This window comes from Mastomys coucha, unplaced genomic scaffold (assembly GCF_008632895.1).
Source record: "Mastomys coucha isolate ucsf_1 unplaced genomic scaffold, UCSF_Mcou_1 pScaffold5, whole genome shotgun sequence".
Lineage (NCBI taxonomy): Eukaryota > Metazoa > Chordata > Mammalia > Rodentia > Muridae > Mastomys > Mastomys coucha.
The window spans coordinates 85,797,994-85,811,478 of NW_022196911.1; positions in this window are offsets into that span (position 1 = coordinate 85,797,994).

A 13,485-nucleotide genomic window follows, 5' to 3' on the forward strand; every position below is an offset into this window, starting at 1 on the left:
CTCTCTCTCTCCTCTCTCTCTCTCTCTCTCACACACACACACACACACACTTAAATACAATAGGCACCATATTTGTCTTTTGCATCTGGCTTAGTTTATATAACAGAATGGTCTCCAGATCCATCCTTCTTTAAAAAAAAAAAAAATGCTTTGAACCTTGTGTGCTTTACGACTGAATGAAATGCCATCATGCATATATGCACTACATTTTCTTTATCCATTCATCTGTAGATGGACATCATCTTTGATTCTATAACTTAACTATTGTAAACAGAAGCAAGATTTCCTCTGTGATAAATACATATAGAGCCCTTTGGCTGGTAAGAGTTTCATACAATCAGGAAGAATGTACACAGGTGTAACCATAATGATTGCCAAACTAGAGGCCTCCGCTCTAAAGTCTAAAAATAGAGCTATCCTGTGACCCAGATGTGCCGCTCTAGGAGACTGACCTAAATAACTTCATTTCTATGTGTCATGAGTAATGTACTTTTAAAATATGATTTTTTTCTTTTTAAAAATGAAACAGGTTCAGATAACTTGTCCATGGTTATTCAATCCCCATTTAATAGAAAATGTAAATGTATCCTTTTCCTTCTAATTTTTCATGGAAATCAAGCACAAATGCCATTTTTTTTCATTTACTTACGAGGCTTTTAGAAACAATGGGAAATGGTACCGAGAGCACTACAGTCTCTGTTTTCTTCATCTCCAACATTTTGTGTAGCATTTATCTGGTGTATATTTCTCATGACCCAGGGATATGTATGACCTTACTACTGTCAAAAAATCCCTCCTGTTTTGAGTTTTTTTTCTTTATTTTAATCCTTTTTCTGGTCCAAAACTCCATCCAGCAACATATGACACTTAGTCATTATGGCTTATCCACCCCCTGTGGGCTATAGTAGTTTGTCAATATAGTTTTCAGGTTTGGGGGAAGACCATAAAAGTGGATCTCCATTTCCCATGTGGCATACAGAAGTATCAACACAACTCATCCCATTTGGTGTTTGTCTAGGTCTCTTGGTCAGGTTTCTCCACTTGCCTTGTTACTGGCCTCCTCCTATAGAATATATTCTTCATAAGCCCTAAGTAGTGAGATTCAGGAAACACAGGAACCCAGGACATTGAGTACCACTACCTAGGACTGGTAGGTCAAATGTGCCTGTACACACTACACACACACACACACACACACACACACACACACACAAGAGCATATCTGTCTCTGCTTGTATGGCATGAACATTTACTTATTATTTCTTTGTTTTTGTTTGGTGTGTGTGTGTGTGTGTGTGTGTGTGTGTGTGTGTGTGTGTGTGTTTACATAGAGGATTCAGGTCAGCACTGGATACATTCCCCTATCTCTCTCCAACTTATTTGTTTGAGACATGCTCTTTCGTTGAACTTAAAATTCACCATCAACTGGCTAGACCGGAAATTGAGCCCCTGAAATCTTCATGTCTCTGGCTGTAAATGCTGGGATTGGTCGTAAGCAACTGTGCTCAGCTTTTGTTTCTTCTTTTTCATTCAGTGATAAGAATAAAACTTAGGTCCTCATGCTTTCCCAGCATGCACTTTACTCACAGTGACATCTCTTCAAACTATGAATAATTATTTAATGGATAATGTTATACAAAATATCTCTATGTCATATACAATAGTCACACTTGGCTCCTAGCATTGGTCTATACAGGCTCTTGTTCTAGTTGGAAAGAAAAATCCTTCCAAGGGGTATTTTTAGCAGAAGGAGAGGATACACCTTTGACTACAGAAATCCCTTTAAGAAATAAATCACTTGATGATTTTAAGATTTAGTTCAGTATTTTTTGAGTGCCTCCCTTGTACAAGATATGATTCTAGAATCTGGGGAAGAGACGGCAGGAGAGATCAGAAAGATCCTTTGGTGTTGAGTACCTCGTTTCCAAATGAACAAACCCATGTGGCCAAACTGCTGGAAAAGTAGAGGCTGAGAACTCAGAGCTGCTGAGAAAGAGCCAGCAAATTCTCTAGAGGCCAGGGAAGTAAGAGATCTGATTCCAACAGAGGGAGAAAAGAACTAAGAGCAGTTTCCTGAAGGAATATGGCACATGGCCTGGGCCTCGAGAATTAGGTGTGACGTCATTTAAAGGGACTAGTTCAAGCTAGGGAAACAAGACAGAGATCCATAGAAATAAAAACTTACAGGGATGTCCCAGGAATACCAAGTATATCCTAGAAGCGATATAATATAGAATTCATCTGTGTTGGGACAGTCAGGCATGCATTAGCAGATGTTGGCAGTGGAGCATTTGGGGAAGAGCGGAAGGCTTAACAGTCATACCTCTCTTTATTCTGTAGGTCCTAGAAGATATTTCTAAAAGTGAGTCATTTAATGGGTACTGTGAATTAGAAGAAAGAGCCTGGAGTATGTCCTAAGGATAATTCACGTGGTGGTGACAGGAAGGAGAGACAGGAAGCAGTGATATCCTGTGAGATAAAGAGGGATGGTAGAGATGAGAAATAATGCGAACTTTAGGTGAACCATCAATCATTTAGAGTGGGGAGCTCATCCCTAAGTCAACATATGGTATAATGAATTTCAATCCATTCAAGTTTCTTTCTTATGTACCATTTGTTTAGATTCTTCATAACAACCTTTTGAGGTAGATATTAGTCATATGTCTTTTCAAGATTGCATGAAAATAAGACTTTAAAAAACAATGATGATCTTATGTTAGGCCCCACAGCAAGCAAGTCCTAGAGCTCAGATGTGAACTGCCATGCAGAGTGGCTCTAGAGTCTGACCTCTTGGGAGAGTCTGCGTCAGAGTTAAGTTTATAGACTGGTCTCATATGTCCATGTGTGAAGCATCTATTTGTGGATCGCCCAGAGAAGATGTGTCATATCATGGTGACTTCACTCTGCCACCCAGCACGTTCCTGGACTCCTTCCCAGCTGGTGTCTGCTCTGGGAACAAAAGCTCACTTCAATATTAGCCCAAGTCAAACCTAATTAGAAAGGCAAATCCACTCCCAGCCTTCCCAATCCTAAATGGGTGGTACATGCCAAGCAGTAACTTTCCTGTGTTTTCTGCCACTTTGGTTTCTCAGCTTCAGCTCTGATCCCTCTAGGTGATGCTCTTCCCCAAGATGAACCCATATCCCCATCTTATTTCAAAGTGAAAAAAGTCTATCAGATAATGCCATCCTTCACTTTGTACTGCATCCCCATTAGGTGATATTATGCATTGATTTGAAGGCTGCTTAAAGCCTGGATGATAGGTTAATGTAAAGAGGATAATGTTGATTAAGGCAATGCCCCTATTCTCCAGGGCATACTACCTAGAGGGTGGCCTATGCTTTGTGTTTTTAGTGAAACAAGAGCCATAGCTGTCCCTGGTAATAATACAAACTGCCTGTCAACTTCTTCCTTACGTGTTTTAGGTCTTAAAGATGTACCTGCTATAGACCAGTGTTTCTCAACCTTGGTACCAATGATGCTTTGGAATAGATAATTCTCTGTTAAGATGGGCTTGCACTGTATTATTGGAAGTTAAGCATCTCATCGCGGCTTCTACCTGCTAGATGACTCCTGAACTCCTATGAGTTATTTTTAGTGGACTGGAAGAGATGTAGAGATTTTTAAATGGACACTTGTACCTTTCACATGGACTATAAGATTATTGAACCAATGGGCCCTAAGAATTCACAATTCTGCCCCCCCACTCAAGAATTACATGCTGATAAAAGAGAAAACCTAAAGCTTGAGCCAGGCAGGTCTTTTCTCTGGGAAGACTTACAACTTGTTAGACCACCTTACAACAGAGACAGGGAAGGGTCAGTGGTGAGTGGGCGTTCAGCTTAATGGAGATTGATTAGCTGTGTATTTCTCTGGTCCTTTACCTAAGTCTCAACCTTACCTTGAGATCCTGAAGCTGACCCTGAGGAGATATCATTGAATCTCTTTGTTCTTCTTCCCAGAATAATCTTGTGCTCTTTTGCTTTCTCTCTCTCTCTCTCTCTCTCTCTCTCTCTCTCTCTCTCTCTCTCTCTCTCTGTGTGTGTGTGTGTGTGTGTGTGTGTGTGTGTCATTTTTCACCAACATTTTGGCCATTTTAATTGACTTCTCAAGGATAAGTGGCTAAACCAGGATTCTTGGGGGCACAAAGCTGTGACCCTAAGTCCACTAGCATAATCTCAGCCTTAAATGTCTCCTGAGGGAAGAAGTAGAGAACCATGACCTAGATCACACAACTACTGCCCTGAGATCACATTATAATGGCAATTTTACCATAATCATTGTCATCATCATCATCATCATCATCATCTTGGTCAACATTTGTGTAGCCTTAATACACTGACACAGGAAAGGGATGTGCTATTTCCACATCGAGCGCTCCAACTAACACAGCAAGTTAAGCATCACTGCAATAATCCTTTTCTGATGGAAAAAATTGCAGAACAAATTACTCTAAGGTATAAAAGCAGTTAGCCTGGAGTAAGAGTAGGAGTTCTATTTACACTGAGATACTCTAAACCCATGGCATGAAGCTGTGCTCCCACCTCAATACAACCTGCCATCTAATATACATCAAAATTAAGAGCTATTTATTGAAAGGTGAGAGGGACCAGGTCCACAAAGGCCAGCTCTCTTCATGCACAGGACCAGATTGAACTGTCATTAAAACCCACAGTTTTATTCTCATTTAACTAGTTAGGAAACTGAGGTTCAGACAAGTTAAGTGACTTCCCCCGTGGTTCCAAGGCTCATAAGTGGTGAAGTCTGGATTTAACCTGCGTCTGTCTGGCTCCAGAGAAAAGACGGATCCCTAGTGTTCCTAAGTCTCTCCATCCACTACCACCCACACAGAGAACTGCCTATAGTTCCAGCCCAAAGAAGCCTGCAGAGTGGATTCTCTGGGCAAGGCATCTGCCCTTCTGCCTGGGCTACCCTTTCTCTTCACTCCACATCCCAGCCTCTGTCCCTGCTTTCCACTGAAGGGGGTCAGTTCTCTGTTTCAACAGCCTCCTGGGCACTGCATCCCCAATTCCAATCCAAATAAATCTGTGGGTGTTTGGTGAGTGTTTTTTCTTGCTGGGAGGCCCCGCACATCAGAGTGTGGATTTTGGTTTCAAGTCTTTCCTACCTTTTGGCCAACTCTTCTCTCACCTACTGCACTGAGCAGTCCCCCCACCCCCAACCCCTCCAGCTCTTCGTCTTTGCCAAACCCTGACTCTGGCTTAGAAACAGAAGGCTGCCCTCCTTGGATGTCACCCTCGATGGGTTCCATGAATAAGCCAGCAGGAATGCTTCAAGAAAGCAAAGCCATCATTTTTCCACCAAAGGGGGAAAAAATACACAACTTTCATGGCTGTGTCCAAGTGAAAACAGCCCAGGCCTCCTGTGTAGCTAGTCCTTGGGTTCCAAATGTGCACCAAATAGGACCTGGAAAGTAAATCCATTCTGCCTCCCAGTTCTTTGTGTCTCACAGTAGGACACTGGGGGAGAAATGTTGGTATTTGACCAATGACCATCACTCATATAGAAATTAGTGAAGAGACCAGCGAGTGGCCCAAAAAGGAAGAGACAACTTTTCCTACTAAATGCCCTTATTATGTAATGACAAATGAGAGTCCACTTGGGCCCGTGTTTCCTTTCTGAGCCTAAAGGCTAAGAGGTCTAATAAATCAATGTGTGTCGCTGTCATCATGTCTCTAAGCCTTTGATTGATTCTCCAAGCACAAAGCCTCACAAGGACAGCCTGGGACACCTGGGATAAGTTAAAGAAAGGAGATGAGCATATATGTGTGGATATTCATCCTCAGGCAGGAGCAGGCACCTATGTGAATGTCCATGCCATCATCATACTTGAAGACAGGACAGCATCAGCCTTGAGAGCAACGTTAAGTACCTCAACTTACTAAAGCATCGTAGGGCTCTCTAAAGACGAAGGAGTTCAAAGCCGATTGAAAAGTAAAAGAGTATAATGGACGAAATTCTGGTTTCAAAGTCAGTAGACCTGATTAGATGGCAAACCTACCATTTGACTCTGAACAGTGTCTACAGTTAAAGATAGTAGTTGTCGGAATTTATTCAAAGTAAGATTATTTTAAAATTACTTACTTAAAAAGAAAACATATGAAATAAAGAGGGAATGGTGGTCAGGAAACAAAGAGGAAGAACTGGAGCAGAAAAACATGGGAAGTGAACTTTTCAAATTGGTTGTGTGTGGCTCTGAAATTCTCAATTTTTTTTAACAGTCCAAAAGTATTGCCTATTTAAAGTGGCCATGATAACATAATTTTTCTTCCCTTTTGACATCATACACACTTCATCAAATCTTATCTGGTGAGCTTAAGGCAACTTGAGTTAATTGAGAGAGATACCTTGTGTAAAAGATAATACCAAGATTCTGAGCAAATTAAAGATTGCCTACCACATAGCGGTGGATCAAGGATTTGAGCCTCTTTCTATCTGACCTCTGTCCTTTCCTCATTGCTAGGTTTTTCTCATAGGATGTCTTTATCCTAGAATTGGTCTATCATATATGATGTTCCCTAGGTCCTATGGAATTATGGTTCTGTGGTGACCTGCAGACCATGATGAGGCCAAGAACTGAACATTCTTTTTCAGATTCTGAGTGTTGTGCTCATTGCCCACAAGTTCACTCAACCACAGATTGAAAGTAGTTATTAAAATGTCTATAAGAGCATATTCCTTTTCTCATCATGATTCCCTGATCAATAGTCAGTTATTTGTATATTATCAAGCATTATAGATAATCTGGAGATGAGTTCAAGTATATGAGAAGGTACCTGTAGGTTATATGCAAATCTTAGACCATTTCATAAGAACTTGGTAGTTTAAGGATTTGGGTGTCTGTTGGGTCCTGGGACCAAGCCCTTGAGCATACTGAAGAATGGCTCACCTGAGTTGTGAAGACTCACCAGGGAAGTGCTGTAAATTGAAAGTCCTCACTTAAGTACAAATGGTAAGCATTGCTTGAGTATTCTATCCTCGCCTAAGTGTTTAAGCCATTGTATGCAAATCAGTGGTCACCATTTTCTCATCAAATTCATAAAAATAAAGAGAGTTGGCATCATGCTAGGGGTTAACATCTTCCTCTGTGTCCTAGAACAGCACTAAACTCCGAAGCTCAAAGAGCAAGTTTAATTGTTGGCCTCATCGTGGTCTGCAGGTGACCACCCAAACCACAATTCCATAGTGCTTAGGAAACACCAATTTCTTTGTGTTGCATGTGCTCAAGCACATAGCACGGACATCCTGTTTGCATTGAGTGCCTTGGAAATGGTGTCTTCTCAGCTGTGCAGAGCCAATGTTGAGGTTCCGCTAACCCCAAGGTCAGTATCTGAGCTTCCTCATTAACAGTAGGGATGCTCAGGTCTTCTGGGGCTTGAATAAGATGTTGAGTGAAGATTTCCTCATGTTATGTCTCTGGTCTAGATAGGTCTAGATTGTGCCAGGCAACACTTGAACAATTGCTGCTCTGTAAGTACAGAAGTTGTCAGAACCCCTGGAAGAATTCATTGTCATTCTTTAGAAATAAGTAACCGAGGACTTATGAGATGGCCAAGTATGTAAAAGAATTACTGTACGAGTTGTTCTCTGTCCTCCTTTTATGTATACACACAAAGAGTAGTGGTAGCAGTAATAGTAATAACAACAACAACAACAACAATAATAATAATAATAAAGTAATAATAATAGACTTCCTAAATGAATAATAATAGAGCTAGGGAGATAGCTGAGTTAGTCAGCTGCTTGATTTCACGCTATCCAGCCAGCTTGATGGGTCCACTTGTCTATGTGCCTCAGTGGGAGCATTGCAAGAACACATTAGTCACATGCATAGGCACCCACTGTAGCAACCCTAATTAGTGAGCCCCAGGCCAATAAGAGTCCCCTTCTCAAGCAAGTAAGTTATGTAAGGAGAAACAATCCCAAGGTTATCCATTGACCACCACATGCACATGTGTATAAATGCATGTGCATGCCTCCTCACAGACATGCCTCCTGCATAAACACATATAACCACAACATAAAAAGAATAAGTAATAAACTGATACAGTAACGAATCTCCACTTACCTGTAGGTCTCTGAGGCAGTTGGGCAAATACATGGATAATAACTGCACAGGCAGGGTGGCAGGCTTTATGAGCTAAAGTATACAATAAAAACACTGTCTGTAGGGACAAAATGTAAGGGCATGGCTGAAAAGGTAGGGGGAATAGGGTAAGAAATAGTGAACCCCTCTTCAGACCAGGACAGGCAAATAAAATACAGGTGTTCTTAAGGATGTCTCTGGAGCATCAGAGAAGGTGCTAGAATATGAAGTCTACATCACTGGCCTTTTATCACAGCGAAATCTTAACAGTATGGCCCTCAGAGTTGGAATGGTTACAGTCCAGGCTTCATACATGACCTTGCCTAACACAATGAGTCAACCCTTATGTAGCTAACAAGATATTGAGGAAATAAGGCTGCAGGGAAGGTCTGTGATTAAGATGGATCCTCACAAAACCATCAATGGTCCCATGGGGCTGGTAATTTGGAAGATGGTCCGTAGAGAGGACAATCCTGTTATAACCTAATTAGGCTGCAGAAGTAAATGCTAAAGAGGAATACAAGCAGCCAAGTTGTCTTTTGTGTCACAAGAGAAAGATGAGTGGGCTCTCCATGGAGTTACCATCAAAGGCTTCCATCACGAAGGCCATTAACTTACCTGGGAAGAAGCCTCAAGCCCTGGCTACAGGAGTTGATGCTCTCAGAGATGCCTCATTGAGTCACAGTCCAGCCTGCTGTCTCCAAGCGTCCCTGAAGACATATGAAATGAATCCAATCACTTACCATGGCAACAACCACCATGACATCATTCTTATTTGAGCATCATCTGAACATATGCAGAGTTTCCCACAAATGACTGAACAGAGCCCGAAAAGAAGCCAGGTCCCGCGGCACACGCCTGCAATCAAAGATGCTCTGGAGTGGGAGGCAGGAGGCTCCCAAGTTCAAGGCTATATACTGGGCTGTATAGCGAGACCATATCTTAAATAAAACCCCAAAAAGAAAACATCCAAGCTAGTACTTTGCTGCATTGCTGCTATACAGTGCTATACACTAGAGGATGTACCAGGATATCAACTCATTTAACCTACAAAACTCTGGATCTCCTTGACTTGCATTTTAAAGGTGCTGAAAGAACAGAGAAGTTTAATAAATTTTTCCTGGTTAATATGGCAATTTATTTTCTTATTTAGTATATATGATATGTTTGTACATATTCACATGCATGTGCATATGTGTGCGTGCATGTGTTTGTGTGTGTGTGTGTGTGTGTGTGTGTGTGTGTGTGTGTGTGTGTGATAGAAGTATGGATGATAGAGGTTGGTTTTAAGCGTCTCCTTTGGTAGCTTTGAGGCACAGTTGTCTCAACTGAGCCTGGAGCTCACTGATGCAGTCAGAGAGTGTCTGGCAAGCTGAGATTCTCCTGCCTTTGTCTCCCCAGTGCTATGTTTATAGGTGCTCACCAGCCTACTCCACACAAGGATGCTGGGGATCTAAACTCAAGTCCTTATTTGGACAGCAGGCATGTGACTTGCTGAAAAATCTCCGTAGCCTGAACACAAAAGTTAGAACTAGGTTGTAGATTTGAACTCTCCACTTTAGCATACTGACACCCATCAAGAGTATCACATGGCAGTGGTTTACACTCAACTTTCTCTCTACAGAGCAAAGCCAAGACTTAGAGAGCCTCCTGATACCCATGGAACAGAAGCCTTCCACCTGAATCCAGTAGTTTGTATTCTGAGGTCTTTTAGTTATACCATAGCTGCTAAGTCCTGTCACAGGTTACCCTGGGATAGAGGAGAGGAGAAAGTAAGCTATGCTAGCACAAACACGTGCATATGCAGAGCAAAACAAGCCCAACAGGAAGAGAGAGAATCCAAGGGGTTGTGAGCTGATGGCTGTACTACAGAATTCCTTGGAATGCTTTGAATACTCATTCCTAGGAATGAGTTAGCAAGGCTCATCCCTTGCTAAATGAAGTCAATCTAATGCGAGGGGCCATGGAACTATTTTATTCAATGCCTTTATAACATCTTCATGAAATACTCTTCTCTCCACTTAGGTCAGCAGCACCTTGTGCAGTTCTCTGAGTCTCTCTCATTGAGAAACCCAGGACACAGTTGACCTTGCTCTTGACGACAGCCAGACGCAGAGGTACAGATCAATGGCTATAATACCTCTCCCACAACACATTGTCCTCCACACTCCGTCTCCCTGAGCCGAACAGGAACTGTCCATTCTGCTCTCCCACTTCCTGCTTGGGAAAGCTGCCATCTCATCTTGTATAAGTCCACCCATAAGGTGCCCTTGAGTGAGAGATGTAATGTGGAAGACATCATGCCTAGGTGCTTGAGAATGGACAAGCAGGAGGAAGGCACAGATAGCCCCAGAACATTTATCTAATTACCTAAGGCACTCTCCTGATGTGATTCTTGAACTTGGTTGCCCTCCTTATTAGACTGATAGATGTGTAAGAGACTAGTGTGGTACACTTTTGAGTGCATCTCTGAGGGTGTTTTTATAGACAGCTGGCATATGGGACAGCCACTGAAGGGCAAAGACCCATCCTGAATATGGAGAGGATCATTCAATAGACCAGAAGCATAGGTGGCACAAAGGAAGATGGAAACCCACTAGCATGACCTCACCCCCAGCTGCCCTGCTTCCCAGCCACCATAGTTAACCATGCCCCACTGCCTTTCAACTGTGAGGTTTCTGCCATGCCACAGAGTTCAGAGGAATGGCACCAACAAACCCATGGAGTCAAATTTCTGGAACCATGAGCCAAAATAAATCTATCTTTAAGTTGCTTTTCTCGGGTATTTGGTCACAGCGTGAAAAATCTAACACAATTAGACGCTGTGGATACATTACCATATTTAATTCTATAAACATAATGAGATCACATATTCATTATTCGTAGTTCACTGATACCTTTTGAATGAGAACTTTAGCATGCCATGAATTGTTTGGTCCTCCCTGCAGTTTACTGTTGCCTGGAGACGAAATTCTAGCACAAGAAATACGAACATAACTGACATTAAAATTTCATATCACTCTCATAAAAGAAATTGCTTGCCTTTCTGTTTTTCTCCTTCCTTCATCCTGTGATCTATACTGTGGACATGGTGTTAGTAAATCAGCTTTGGTCACACAAAGGCCAACTCCTAAGCCAGTGGGTCTCAACCAAGAGTGACTATTTCCCACAGGAGACATTGGCAATGTCTAGAGACATTTTGTTGTTGTAGTTGTTGTTGTTGTTTGTCAAACAACCTGGGGAAAGGGGTCTACCAGCTAGTAAGTTAGAATCTGGGAAACTTCAAAACATCCTACAATATACAAACAACCTACCTTTACTGTTCTACTGCTCCAACAAGGAAACTATCCAGCCCCAAATGCCTACAGTGCTGAAGATTAGTAACATTTGTTTAAAACACGTAGCAAGATGTAAGTAAGAATTGGAACTGTCTATACTCTCTGGACTGTAACAGGAGAATAATGGTTTTCAGTGTTATTGTACATAGCTGGATAATACATAAAAATGTTATCGCTCTTTGTTCAACTTTAGAGGAGTTAATATTATAAGATAATAGGCTAATGTTTATAATGTTTGAATCTAAAACTCATGTCATTATTCTCTACAATGTAATTATTTGTTATAGGGAAAAAGGAGTTAGGAAGTTCGACAAGGTGACAAGAACTAGGGTGATTAGCATTGACCGGGGTCAGATCCTCCTACTCAGTGGTTCTGGCTGCTACCACATTCCCCACTGTGACCTAAGAGCCATTAAAAAGAAGTAAAATGCATGCCCATGCATACATGTACACGTCTCTCAGGAAGACACCCACAGGCAGCTTTATTATTTTCAGGACACAAAACAACTGCTTTGGAATTTAACTTAGACTTCCCTCTCTGCTAAATTCTTAGGATGTATGAACTGGACATCATTCTGATTCCCAGAGAAGAAAAGATCCCTAAGGGCCAAAGGTGCTCAGTCATGCCAGGGGCAGGTTTGAATGCGTTTTCTAAGATCTTTACTCCCTAGACTACTTGACATATCCAAACCTTTGAAGTACTGGGGAATTCAGATGTAGAAAGAGTGGCCATGTGATAGTAGGGGAAAGGATAGAAAAATGAAAGGCATTGAGGTTGTTCACAAAAATAAGAATGGACCACAAATTGTTAACTTACCGTTGAGAAGGGTTGTGAGTGTTGGATGCTCAGTGGCCTGCTTGGCATTCAGTCAGGTTATGACCAAATTTCCTGGGCTTCACAAGGCTGCACTGAACAGACATAGCTTCAGCAAAAGTCTGGAGTCAACATGTAGAACAGACAGGATTCTCCTGCTGGGAGTTCACAATAACACAAAACCAAAAGTGAAATCCACATGATGAAGTCTCTTCCGACAGGGACAAGTAGTTGTGGCACTTGAAATAAAGTCAAAAGTCCTGCTTATAGGGGCTTCCTGCCCATATCTGCTGTTTCATTGCACCGTTACAGTTAGTATTTGCTATAAGTTTCACTGGGCCCATGTGTTATTACTCTCATTTGTTAAAATAATTATCTCAGATGGGTTTGAAGAGCTACACTTTCTATTTCTAGTTTTAATGAGTTCTCATGGATTAATAGATGAGCTACATGAGGACCAAACATATTTCTCAGTCTAATGATTTAGTCTATCTGAAACAAAATAAAAATGGTTTCTTTTTATCCTGTTCCTCCTGTTAGTCCTCCTCCTCTTGCTCCATCACCTCCACCTATTGCTGATTTTTCTTCCCCCATCCTTCACTTTATGACCCTTTCTTGCTCAAAGAAGAACCTGGAATAAAAGAACCAGATATATGTAATTTAATTTAGAAATAGGGGGAAATCCAAGTCAAGAAATAAGTGTAAAGCAAAAATACAAGAAAATAGCAAATAAAAGTTGCCGAGACCAGGCAGGGACTTCTAGAGGGAACTGAAGCTCCATCACACTGGGAAGCATTAAGAGTCATTGTGAGATACTTGTCTTAGGGCCATCTCACCCCAGTGGGATGTAAAATATGATTTAACAGCATGTTGGACATCAATTAGTATCATTAGCTCAAAAGCTTTGGGGAGATGAAGGTCATTCTTCCATGTACGTGAGCAATCCTTGTCTCTATCTTTGTGGATACATTTGGGAAGTATATAACATGCATAAAAGTTGGTACTTACAACTTCACAATGGTGATTTAATGATGCTAATCACCACAATAAGACACAGGTCTGCTGAATAGATATGAGTGCCTAATTCTGCCTATAATCCAACATACTTAGGCTGAGGCAGGTGGATTGCAAGTTCAAGGCTTACTTGCACTACATAATGAGATCGATGCCAGCCATCGTGGTGGCACACGCCTTTAATCCCAGCACTTGGGAGACAGAGGCAGGCG